Here is a 14,434-nt window from a genome sequence, read left to right as displayed (position 1 = left end):
TTGCAGTTGCTCGTGCTTATAAGTTTGTAAGGATGATAGCCTGATAGGTAAATAAACTTTTGGTGGTTGGATGAAGAATTAATATTGGTGCATTTTATTTATCCACATATTGCAAGGTAATTTGCTACAATACTACATTCTACACACTTTTACATTCCATAGCACTCCTAAATGTTTAAGAAAATTAAATATCCATCATCAAATGTATAATGTTAAAACCTTTTTTATGCTGCAGTTATTATCAACTATATAAAATGAATATTTAAGTAGAGCTGCCAATTGCATTTGCATGTGTATCTTCATAAATCATAAAATCATCATAAAATGTTTCAGTAGATTCACAGTTCTCAACCGGCCTATTAATTAACTAACTTAGATTTAAAAGACCAATTATTCGAGTACCGCCAATTAAAAATGATCGAAATGAATGGGTTCGACGCGACAATAAAAAAGCTGAATTGTTCGCACAGTACTTAGCTAACATATTTCAACCTAATGATATAGAATCTACCATGGATACATCTCCTGATTATCAACCCGATTTAGATTTAAATCTAATTTATCCACTGGAAGTTGCCACTGAAATTGATAACCTCAATCCTAAAAAGACACCTGGTATAGGTGACATTACACCTGGATTGTTGAAAGAACTGCCACGAAAAGCAATTATCATGTTGACATATATATATAATGCCTGTTTAAGGCCGAAGCATGTCCCGGAATGCTTTAAAGTGGCACAAATAATTATGCTCAAAAAACCTGAAAACCTGCAGAACAAGTCGAATATTGCAGGCCTATTTCGCTACTACCTGCAATATCAAAGCTATTTAAAAAACTGATATTTAAACGCGTTAAACATTTGGTAACAATACCAGATTTCCAGTTTTGTTTTCGAAATCACCATTGAACAATCGATCAAGTGCACAGAGTAACTGCGGCTATCGAAAGAGCGTTTGAGGAAAAGAAGTACTGCCCTGCAATATTCCTGGATGTCTCACAAGCTTTTGATTGGGTGTGGCATTTGGGATTAATCCGTAAGATGAGCAAATTGTTACCGCGTAATTATTGTCAATTGCTGGAGTCATATTTATTGGGAAGAAAATTTAGAGTATCGCACGAAATGGCGTTCTCAATATTTAAAAATATCTCGGATGGAGTTCCACAAGGTAGCGTCTTACGACCTCTCCTGTATCTGCTCTACAGTGCTGACATTTCAACAACAAAAGAAACACTTCTTGGAACCTTTGCTGATGATACAATTATTATGGCAAAAGATATATCTCTATCTAGGGCAATAGAAAAAGTGCAGGTGGCAATCAACAAAATCTACAAATGGACGAAAGATTGGAAAATTCAACTTAATAGCTGTCCACGTTAATTTTGCATTGAGGCGAAATAATAAAAACTTAAATATATCACTCAATGGATGCCTCAATTCCTCAAGCAGAATCAGCTAAATACCATGGAATCCATCTTGACGGTAGATTAAATTGGAAACATCCCGTTAGACAAAAAACAAAACACATTAGAACCAACATAAAACAACTACACTGGTTAGTCGGAAGATACTCTCAACTTGATCTAAAATCAAAGAGGTTGATCTATAATACAATTATAAAGCCAATTTGGACCTACGGGGTGCAAATATGGGGGTGCACTAAAAATTCTATTCAACTAGTCATACAACGCTGTCAAAACAAGGTTCTTCGATTGATTACCAATGCCTATCGCTATGTAACCAATGAAGAACTGCACGATGACCTGGAAAACTGAAAAATGGATTTCGCCTTGAAACACAAAAGAAGATTACTAAATCATACTAACGTGGAAGCAATACAACTGCTGAACAACGCGCAGGATGTCAGGAGATTGAAGCGAACAAAACCATACGAACTTATATAAAGTGTATACATTTAGTGTAAACTATAGCTATAAGTTAATAATTAATAAATAATTATAATTTTATAATTGAGGAATACATACTGGTGTATTTTCTCGCACTCGTCTTGCTTGTTAATTAATCCAAGTACATAGGAAAAGTAGTAATAAATTAATTGTAAATTAAGATTGTAGTAAGCGTATCTAATAAAGATGTTAAAAAAAAATTTGTATTGATAGTATTTTTTACTTAATATTTTTCAATATTCTACCACATTGCATAGTTGATATGTCTGGGAAATTCACTCACTTCAATTTTGTAAAAATTCTAGTATTGTACTTAAAATTGTTTCCGTTACGGTCACAGAGTACAGTTATTATCGACGAATCGATTATGGGCCAATTTCGATTATTTGCTTTGATACATCTCAGTTGAATTTTTTCATTTATCATTTCTGTTGGTTACAAAATATCTTTTTTTAGCTGTGAGATATGTGATAAATAGTCAAAATAAAATCGAAGCGCGTTAATGTTCACATGCGGAAATGGTAGTTGGGAAACGATCACTGACGTCAGTGTTTCGTAGCGCTTTGGATTGATGTTTGATTTAACATGCCGAATTTTTGAAATTTAGCTTTTATTTTAATTTTAAGATAAATATATTTTTGATAATCCCTCTATAGCATATTATTATTACAAATCAAAATTTTTTGATTATTACAGTCATCTAGACAATTGTAGGATTAAAATGTGTTCTTTGTTTGATTATTAAGATGCTTCACAAATGTGATATTTTATTCTAAATAGAAAAATACGCAGTACTATTTAAATAATGATTATACGCAGGCAAATGGAGTTGATCATCTAATATTTAATATCCGGAGCGAACACATTAAGCGTGCGTCTCGTGTTCGGGCGTAGTCCTTTGCGTTTTCTAGTAATTCCATTAGTTTCGGCGGGCGAAATTAAAATTTACGTCTAATTCGACGCCGGCAACGTTTTAATTAAGCTGCTAAATAGGCTTTTTAATCCTGCGGCTTCAGCGTCCGCGGGGATGTTTTCGCTCGCTCGCAAACATTCCTCCCTCCCGGGAAATAAATCATACGGCGGCTTTTGAATATGATTAGCAGCGGAATGTCGGTTGGATTTTTTCTGTCGAATTACGACAAAGTTATTGCGAAATTGTTTCGGATCCCGCGGTACCGCGCACCGTACTCCCGCCACTTTTTTTCGAAAAACGTATTCGAATGTTGTCCGTATCAAAAAAGAATCTTCTTTTATTTATAGCTATCTGTTTTTTTTCCATTTTCAAGATTACTCCGAAAGCTCAATAGGAAAAACCATCGCAAACATCATGTAAAGTATTTCATGTTGTGTTACTTTCGAGGTAATATGTTATGTGTTATATGGTAGGAATGTCGAAAAATATCGGTATTTTTCGCCTTTTTTTTTTGACTGATATATATATATTTTTATATTTTTTCAAAAAAAAAGGATAATATCGAAGTTTGAGTTTTAAATTAAAATATCTATATTAAAAACCAGAGGATTTTGAAGTAGAGTATCGAACTTGTGTTTTGAGATATCTCCCCACTGGTTATACAAAAACAGATTGACGCGGAAAAAGTTTTATATAAAAACCTAGCGTTTTCGAGTGAATGTATTGAACTTAATGGTTATTTTCATTTTCGTATTGATTCACGTATTTCTTGTTTTAAAATTTCTCCTCTCCGGTCATCAGAGAATTTGGCGTGGAAAATTAGGGTTGGACTGAAGAAATATCGATAGTGTTAAAAATAAGTATCGATATTTTTGTTTATTCTCCGATACATCGATATTTTTCTCCGTAGTCGACATCCGTAATATATGGGTCTATAACATTAGCTTATAGACATTCATACGAGGAGCATCATTTATATTTTAACTGGGGTTATCTTTTTCAATACAAGTTTTTGTATTTTTTAAAAAGAAAAACTGAAATTAACTATTTCCGTGTAATGATTTATTGTGTCTTTCGACGTGCATTATCAAAATTAAAGTGCATTGATCAACTTCTTCCCGTGTTTAAAATAAAAGTTCACCCGTTATATGCGAAGAAACCTTGACCTAAAGTTTTAATACTTCAAATCAAATGGAAAACTGCCGCTGGAAGTCCTTAAGATATTTAGAAAAAATGATTTCAATATACAAGATCAAGAACGTTGAAGAAGGAATTATCGAATGAATACAAAAATAAGTTGCAATACAATTGTGGCTACTTATAGTTTTGGCTTTAGCAGCACTAAATTGTTGTTAGACGCCATTATATTTTATTATCTGATTATTTTCGTTGGAAACTTTTCATTGTTGGCCACAGGCCTATTAAAAACATGTCTTAATTTGAGTGCGATTTATGATGTTAACAGAAACTTCATATTGGCCAAAAAAAAACGGAATTCTTTGATTACATATACATAACATTAGACGTGGATTATCAACGCAACACTGTCTCGGTGGACTTAATTTTTTTTAGCGGTAAGGAACCATCCTGTCACACTAGAGAAACTGGAATGATGGCATTAATACGATATTTCATGATGATTTGGTCGTAAAAAATATTTTTTCCCGTATTGATCATTATATAGTAAATATTTGTAACGACTATAAAATGATTCTTTTGCCGATTAGAAATGTTAAAATGTATAGCATCTATACGGACATCGAAAGCTTCCAAAGGTAGTTAAATCTAGCAAAGATCTTCGCAGAAAAAGCTTATTGAAGGAGATGGCTGCCTATTTCTTCGGTATTATCGGCAATGTAGAGACACTGGCATTAGAGCAATATAGGACGGAATCAATTTCGAATGATACAAATACAACATTTTAGTTGGCGGAATAAGAAGAAATTTGGAAAAAGAATAAGAGAATCACACAATCATCATCACAATGCAAGGATTCACACATAAGCTTTTACCTCAGTCTGAGTGGAAAACAATGGTACGAAAATTGATTTCATATCTTGGACAAGTGAATCGATTTTCAGAGATAATGATTTTAAAAACAATAAATATCGATTATCAACTATGCTTCATTACTATTGGGCCAGAAATATGAATAACAACTTTTAGAGCGTTAAGTATTATGGTAGCTACACGTAAACATCTAAGAGAGTCTTAGAAAGAAGGAAAGTGGAAAAAGCAAAATATATATTTAGATAATAAGAGTATGAAGCATGGTCGACAATATGACGAGGAACTAGTATTTAATGTATACATATTTTCTTTTCAGAAATATCTTCCCTACGTATCTCTATTTTTAATGCATTCCCATTATCATTTTATATCCGAATAATAGAAATTAAAGCTGTTCGAACAGGACATTGCCTCCGCTTTGATGCTGTTGGTCGGTTGATTCCGAAGTTTTTGCTTTATTTTCCCGATCCATTGTTGAGGACGCTTATTGGGCGATTTTTATTAAGATTTTATTAAGATGTTTATTAATATAATCTGTGCATGTACTTTAATTATATAACATGAAAATTATTCAACTGTTTTGTAATAACTATACTGAAAGATTAGTACAAGGATTTTGGATAATTTAATAGATATTTTTATTCAATTATATATTGTAAATTATATATTATATATTGTAAAATATTATGTCTCTTGTCATTTTAACTACCACATCCATCTTTCCATCTTTCTTTGGAATATAATTGTTGGAAACGTAGTCTTTTGAAGTTATAATAGTCGGTTCGTTTTCACCAAATTGCAAATTAGTAAAAGATCTTTTATCAAGAGAGTATGCCGACTGTAAGTTTTCGGTATCACTCAGTGGCTTACAGTTGCTTTATTATTTCTTTAATTTAATTTTTTATTCCTCGAATAAATTAGAAAATAAAATGTAATTCTTGAAAAATCATATATTCAGTAGTTTTAGAGCAGAAGAAAACTATTCTTCACTCAAGTTTAGTAAAATGGCACTTAACAAAAGAAAAGCTGAATTATAGAGCATTGACATAACATATGGTTTCAGAAATGTTTGAGGAGACACAGTATAACTTGATCATCTGTTGTATCATCTTGAAAATTAATTCAAATCTATATACTCTATATATACAGTATATGAAATAGTTACAACTAAATCCTATTTTTATAATAGCTGTATAACAATCATAATGTTATTTAGTATTTATAGTTGAGACGTCGGCCGTGGAGAAAAATATCGATATTTTGGTGAACAAAATAAACCGATAGCAACCGTGCAAAATTCACTTGATATCCAGGAGGCAGAAGTCCTTGGATTTTTCATATCGATATTTTACTTGACAACTAAAAATTCGATACACTCATTAACAACTATCGATTCTTTTTTGATAAAAATATCGATAAATATTGGCCCAAAAGATATCTATATATCCAATATAAAAAGGACAATCAAATCAAATGAGATGGTTTTAGGCCACAAAAAGATTCTCAGCGGTTCTTTCGGTTGTGACAATTGTTAAGCAAAGAGATTAGAAAAGAACGTTCGATATTCCAAAAGGTTTAAAATGGGAATTCCAGTTTTCCATTGCAAATAAATGGCGTGCAATTTAAAACCAGTTGTCGAATCGCCCCGTTAGATCGACGCGTTTGTGTTTCCTTTTTTTCTCGGTTGTTGCGCTACTGCCGGCTGTATTTTTTCTTTTTTGAAAATAAAATAAATTGAGATATCCGACAACGGCAACAACACGAATAAATAACAATAAAATAAAAAAATCTACAATTCGTTGGGGGTCATTTTTCAGGTCGGTGATTTATGTCGCTCATTAAAGGGAGAACGTTTTATTTTGTTTGGTCTTTTTTCCGTCGCGGTTTCGGGCGGGCACCGGCAGATGGCGCGCGCATATCTCTTGTTGGAACGACGACTCACTCGTTACGCTTTTGTTGGCATGAGGGTTGATTAGTTAGAAGGGGGAGTTGGGGTTGATACTATATTGAAAATGGCAACAAGTGTATCACTGCGTCTGATGGTTTAACTGTTCTTTATATTTCGAATATTTTGAATATGTTGAATTTAATATTATATAGTTACACATTATTTATTTATTTTACAGTATTGTTATTTATGCTTTAACTTTATTATATAAGTTATTTTATTATATAACAAGTGTGTGTATATTTTGTGTAGTTTAATTTTGTTCTAAAACAAAATGATCCGTTGATCTTCATCTATCTTGTTAATTTTCTCCGACAATAACAATAGCCACCTAGCTGTCATATTATCTAGTATATTATTCAATGCTATTTTGAAAACTTTAGCTAAATTATTGTTCTGAGGAAGAAACGTTTGTAGTTTTTAGAAAATAGTTCGTTTCACTGGATTGCCCATAAAATAAGTGTGTAAGAATTGACGGTCTACTTCTGGTAATGGTAGCAGCGGTACTAGAAAGTGTTACAATTTTTTAAAATTAAATTCTGATATAAGCCGGTGGCGCAGTGGTAAAGGCGACAGGACGGTCCACCTACTGTTGCGATAGTCACGGATTCGAATCCTGCTGGGGTATGGTCGTAAATTTATTTTTGTGATTGTTTAATATTTGTGATTGTTCTAGACAAGAGTGTAAAATCCGACAAGGAAAATGATCCCAGTCACGCCAGTAACCAGGCTGGGTAAGACCGGATGTCTTCTGGGATAATTTCTAAGTTGGTCACTAGCCGGTCGGTAGGCTTAATGCTGAGGACCGTGGTTCAGAACTCACGTTAAACTGTAGGTCCAGTCCAGATAAAACCTTAGTTGGTAAAAGGAGACTTTAATATATATATATATATATATATATATATATATATATATATATATATATATTCTAAAATAAACTAAATTCTGATATAAATTTGAACGAAAACACTTTTATGGGATATACAGTGCGTCATTTGCAAACCACTATTATATTTTTCAATGTTGGTCAAGAACTGGTTAAAATTACTTCCCATCCCAGAAACTAATGAGCGTATTGGGTCTGGTGGTCGGACCAATTGTGGTAAATTTACTTTTCCCCCGGCATAGCAAAACCTAGTAAATTCTCCGCTGTATTTGATGAATAACGTTTTGCAATATTCATAAACCATAGTAATTTCCCCATTCCTAACGGATTTGTCAACATCATAATCTATTTCCCGATCGTAGTGGAATGTTACTCGATCCTAGATCCTCGATCACAAGAGCACTGTGTCTGCGGTCGATCATTCAAGTTCATTGTGTCGTGTTCGCTGTTGTTATGTTTGATGTTCATGAACTCCTTGCATCATAAGCTTATAAAGTCACTCTCGAACGCTCAATCATTTTTTGTTCCAATCTAATCATGAATGCCTTCTTAGCATTGTTAGTAATAAAAGAAAAGAAATTTCTCGCCCACTAAATTATCACCATTCTAAATTATTGTTAGCACATTGCTGTATCATTTCTGACATAAATGCCATTACTTTTCACTTGATTTTCATGCTATGCAATAGATCTACTTCAAAAATTACCTACTTTAGTATGAAATATAAATCGTAATAAAATATTAAACGGTCAGTGTCCGGAAATTATTTTCAATATTTAATATATTTTATATTCCAGTCGCTGTTTGATAATAGTGGCTGGTAGTTTTAATCACAGTTCATGTCATTCAAGTCATCAAGTTCCGAACACCCCCATAAATATTTGACAACAAACTAAAATGTCCATCCTTTCTTAAAGTGACGCTATTGATAATAGTTACACTTTTTATGGGAAAACAAAATTATTGTTTTTACTATTTTTCCCACAATTATTTCATATACATATATATTTCCTAGGCTTCTTCCTCTACCATAAATACTTCGAAACCAAAATTAGCTTTAAAATTAATTTGGTCTAGCCGTTCTCAAATTTTAATGAGACTTACGAACAGTAATTCATTTTTCTATACCTAGATAATCAACTTTTGTTAGATATTGATGTATTATGTTGATTATTAAAAAAATCAGATGTAGATTTAAGACCGTTATTTTGTGTTATAATGTTCTGCAATTAAGAGAGCTTGTGGAATATAAAGTATAATTTCCAATAACAGACATGGGTCGACATTGTATTTTCCTAGCAAATAACAATGCTGATAATCACACCAAAAAGCCAAAGGATATAGAGGAATAATATAAGAAAAATGGAAACAAAATAGATGGAATCTGTATTATCTGATAGATTAAAGCAAATGAAAATTGGATTAACATAATGGATGGCTGCGAACAATGGATTTAAACCCACTTTTCATCACCAGATACAAACCAGTTACAGAATTTTCGTTTATTTTTCTTGCCAAGCAATGATACTGCAATGTCGATTTTTTGCCTTCTGATATTTTGACTCCTTTTGCAATATCATTTAAACAATTAATCTATAAACAATTAATTTATCGACTGCTATCTGAACTAGGTTTAATTAAGTTTTGCAATTCATTGACTTGGAATTTTCTCGGTCCTCCTGGCTGTTCTTATAATTAATGAATGAAAATCATAATTTCATTGAAACTAATACAGGTATCTGCGATATTGTGAAGCAATATCTGATAATTCATGTATAATTGATATTCTAGTTAGTATGGCTTGTTTATAACATTTATGACATATTTCATTATCTTATCTATATAGCAGATAATTTGGGAGATTCTTTTGCAAATAATACATGTATCAGAAAAAGTACCATATACCGTATTTACTTACTGCTTATCTGTATCTCTTTTATCATATTTATCATTTTATTTATATTAGATAATATTTGTAGATACGTTATGCGATTTTTAGTGTTAATAATTGTTAATGGTAATCTTTTCTTCTTTATTTTCTATTACATAGAGTCTCCAAATTTACGATTTGATGGTAATTAAATAAAAAGCATATGTATTATTCAAAATTGTATTTGTTTATTTAATTATAAAGTGCATGGGACATATAGGACAATGTTGTCCTATAGGAGCTCTTTTGTCGAAATAATTGCATTAATATGATTGAATATTATTGGTACAGCGCTGACTCTATCAATAAATGGATCGTTGTGACATAAAATAATTCATAAAACGAAATCATGTTCTGTTAAATTATATGACCTAGGGGCCCAATTCTCATCATCAAAACGTGATTATACCACCAGGAATTCTCTCAAGTACTGGCCGAAAGTATTCCCGCTATCTGCCAGTTTGTACATGAAAATCCAATATTATGCATGAACGCATTGACGGTACAGTTATCTCTCACAGGGAAAAAAGTGGATTTGCTTGAAAATTTGATTGAAAGAAGCCTGCAGGATTGATTTAGTTAGGCACTTAACAGTAGATTTTCTGAAATTGCAGATCTAAACATGGGCAATAACACGTAACATAACACATATATAAGTTAATCAAATACTAATTCGCTAACACCATAACACCTCACAAAATGTCAAACCTTCTTGAATATAGTAGAAGTGATACTTTCAATGCCAACGATGTCAAATCAAATTTTTTAGAAATAACATTATTATCTCTCAATATTACTCATTTTCTTTATGATCACTTAAATTCATTACTTGAATGTACTTAATTTAGTCAAAATAGTATCTTAAACATGAAAAATATGTCTCCCCTGACCTGTCCCTTAATTGTTATTTTGTTCGTATATCAGAATAATAAATAACTATATGTATTTTATTATACAGTAATTCTAATAAACTATTTTTTTAAATATATTTTAGTCTTCTTTTACCAACTATGGGTTTATCTGGACTGGGCCTAAAGTTTAACGTGGGCTCCGAACCACAGTCTTTAGCATTAAGCCTATCGACTGGCGAGTGACCAACTTTAGAAATCATCCCAGAGGACCTCCGGTCTTACCCAGTCTGGTTACTGGCATGACTGGGATAATTTTCCTTGTCGGATTTTACACTCTTGCCTAAAACATTTACAAGTTACAAGTTAACAAGATAACAATTACAAACATAAATTTACGACCATGCCCCATCGCCTTTACCACTGTACCACCAAGCTGGCATTGAAATAAATTGAACTCATTGGAAACTCATTGTAATCAAAGAATAAAATTACACCGTATTTCGTTTTCTCGTCTCGTCCCCTATCTTTCTTATTCCTTTTGTTTACGTGGTTGCCGGTCAAGATATTATCTTGAACAAAATTATTTGGCGTTAAGTTAGCAGCAAGCGTTGCAGGAGCTAGCCGCGCAGCAATTTTGTTCAACTGAATGTGATCTCTCCACTGACAAGTTTTATTTGCTGATTATTTGTGTTGCTGATTTTATTTTAATTGTATATTTTCTACTTTTTCTACAAGATTCTGATATTTCTTTGTTATTTGCGTACAATAAATACTGTTATAATTATTCCTGTTGTTTAGTTAAAAAGCTTCCTTGTCATATCGACACTGTCTCGTAAGATGTCAGTGGAAAGGCGCAAGAGGGGATACAAAAAAAGGTAACAGGGAGATACAAAAAAGTCTAATTAAAGTGTTTATTTAGTGTTAATACATGGACAGTCGTTGCTTAATTTAGTTAATATACATTTTTACACTTTTAATTTATATCACAAATTTAATTATAGTATAATTTGTTTATTACAGAATATAACAGTCAGGAAAAAAATGATGCGTGAAAATCGCATAAAAAGTACGGTGTAGCGGAAAGATTAAGGTACCAACGCATAAAAATAATGCCGATATATACGTACAATAAAAAATTAATGAGAATTAAATTAATGCAAAGAATAAGAGAGTTATTTAGCTGTTATATCGAAAGTGGCAACTTATACGCTAAGATATTGTTGACCTAAAAACTGAAAAAACATGAAAAATAACAACATGTGTTAAACGCACACTTAATACTAATTGATTATAGACTAATAGAACAGATTACAGAAACAAATTTTGAGTCATAAGAGGTAATAATAGATTAAGATTTAAGTATGCCTTTATACACGTTGGCTTTAGCGAAAATTATCAAAAAAAATATGTTTATAAAGAAATATTGAACCGACTTCAAAAAATAAATAAGGAACTCAGTAAAATGTAAAAAATAATCAAACTTAGACTTTTAACACAAGAAAAAATATTTTGAAGTAAAATATGTACGTAATAACCGTAATGACTAAATAAAAATCAGTTTGAAGTCGGTATCGTGCCCAAATAGTTGTACTAAATTAGATTTGTTTTGTTCCTTTTTAATTTTGTGTTTATGACATATAATTATATTATTATTTTTGTATCGTTTGAGGGCTCGGCACAGACTTCAAACTGATTTTTATTTAGTTATTACAACGATTATTACGTACATATTTTATTTTAAAACTTTTTTTTGCGTTAAAAATCTAAGTTTGATTATTTTTTACACTTTAGTGAGTTCCTTATTTATTTTTTTAAAGTGGATTAAATTTTTTTTATAAAAGTATATTATTTTTCCCTTTTTAGTGTTAGGTATATACTCAATAAATTACGCAGTTATTTTATTAAGTATTATACAATCCGTGTGAGGAAAAATAGGAATAAAGAAACAATGATTGAAAATCAGGAATTTTTCAGGCACTGGGGTTCACTATCTAGTCTAGGTGATTTGATGTTCCAACCAAAGTAGAAAAAAGAAGGTTGCGCTGTTGGGAATCGAACCCGCGACCTCTGCCTGCGAGCTTAACGTTTTAACTATAACACTGCAGAAACAGTTGCCTACCATATTTCTACGACTACTCATACGATATGGTTAGGGCTTAAAAAGCAAACTGAATGGCTTTTATACTGAACTACTTCCAATTTTTCGTCACATCAGTTCACTAATAACATTATACACAAATAACTGATTATTTTAGATAAAAAATATGTGAAAGCATTGTACGAGATTTTCCCTCGATTTTCCCCCTTCCCCTCATGTTATCCTAACTTTGTTCCAATGGGACCACCTCGGAAGATTAAAAAAATAATTTTGAAATTGGGTTACTAACGGCTATTTGAAAATCTGACAACTAATAATTATATAAAGAATAAACAAATTCTTCTAAAATCTCTCCCTCGTGTTGAGTATTACCTCTAATCTCTTATAAAACAAGATAAAATTAACAAATTGACTGACAGATATACACAAATGATTAGTTTTAATAAAAATGTTATCTGTATTTTAATCGGTTTAGTCAAAACTTTATTTTACCTCTAACTAGGACTCCTTACTCCTAGTTAACTAGGGGTAGCCGTCAGACCAGTAACACGAAATATATAAACAAACCCGGTGGGTAGCAGTGCGGGCTAAGAGTTTAGCTCGCCTTGATGATGTCCTAGGATCGAATATCGCTCGGGCTAAAGTTTTTTTTAAGTTTATAAAATAAAATAAAGAACAGTGTTCCTTAAAATTAAGTGAATATTTGAAATCGCTAAATAACGCAAATATAAATAAATAAATTAAAAGAATAAATATTTTAGGCTCTGGCCAACGCGCAGCCACTTCCAAGTCTTATTTGGCAGATTATTAGTCGATTATGTTGTACATAAATTAATCAAGGACGAACGATTTTTGAAAATTTATTATTTGTTATTTAATTTTAAGTAATGTTATTAATATTTTCTGCTACTTTCTATTATTCCCGTATTGGTAGAATTATTAGAGTTATGGATAAAAACTATTAAAAAGAGTACATTTTTTTTGCAGAAAAAACAAATTAATCTCTCTGCTTTATTGGAAGCCATATACAGTCGTGAAAGAAAAACTCGACATATGTAAAAATTTCATCCCAATATAGATTAACAAAATTCGAGAATAACAAGGATCTTCAGTTTTCTCAGCATACAGGATATTTAGATGTTAGAAATCAACTTTTGATTTATTTGATGTATGATGTAGAAAAAGAAAAAAAGAAAAAATGTTCTTGCTTTAGGACCAATATTAATTCATATGCTTCTGGAGACATAGCATATTATTGTACTAAAGGCAATTACAAAGGATGTTCAGATTTTTCTGTAAATTTGAGTGGTATTGACTTCTGATTTTAATTTCAGGTTTCTTTGGTAAATTTATTTATTAAAAAAAACACTAATCGAATATTGCAGGTAATAAATACGTAATTTTTGCATCAAGGGTTACATTGAAGATTCCATAGAACATTAACTCTTATAATATAGTTTCATACAATTTCTAATTTCTCATTTGTTGGTGAGTTGTTAGTTCTCACGTGGGATGTAAGACAAAGTAGGAAGCAAGGATAAACGAAAGCCATAGGAGACATAGAAACATCATGTATATTTATATTTGATGCTCTGAAGTTGATAGAGTTCTGAAAGTAATCTCACTTATGGTACTTTATTATAATGTTCAGTGGCGTAGTAATTTATACTTATTAATATTTTGTTGAATATTGAGAGTTAATGCAATTTAAAAAATACTAGTGAGTGTTAGTTTTTGAGATAGCTTGCATCTATTTTAATATGCCATTAATCTTATATATAAAAATGAATCGCAAAATATGTTCCTAAGCGCATAACTCAACAACGCCTGGACCAATTTGGCCAAATCTTTTTTTAAAATGTTCGTTGAAGTTCAGGGATGGTTTTTACGGCG

General features: G+C 31.5%; 1 protein-coding gene across 13 annotated transcripts in view; it reads right to left on the bottom strand.

Annotated features, from left to right (window-relative positions):
• The window catches only part of LOC143190643 (disks large 1 tumor suppressor protein), a 676,624-nt gene that overhangs the window by 164,798 nt on the left and 497,392 nt on the right, over positions 1 to 14,434 (bottom strand). The window lies entirely within an intron of this gene.

The sequence above is a fragment of the Rhynchophorus ferrugineus genome, unplaced genomic scaffold (assembly GCF_030347505.1).
Source record: "Rhynchophorus ferrugineus isolate W39M unplaced genomic scaffold, kcgeb_rfMv2 rfM2, whole genome shotgun sequence".
In the NCBI taxonomy this organism is placed as follows: Eukaryota; Metazoa; Arthropoda; class Insecta; order Coleoptera; family Curculionidae; genus Rhynchophorus; species Rhynchophorus ferrugineus.
Note: the sequence above shows the minus strand (reverse complement) of the source record. Positions and strands in the feature narration are given on the sequence as shown.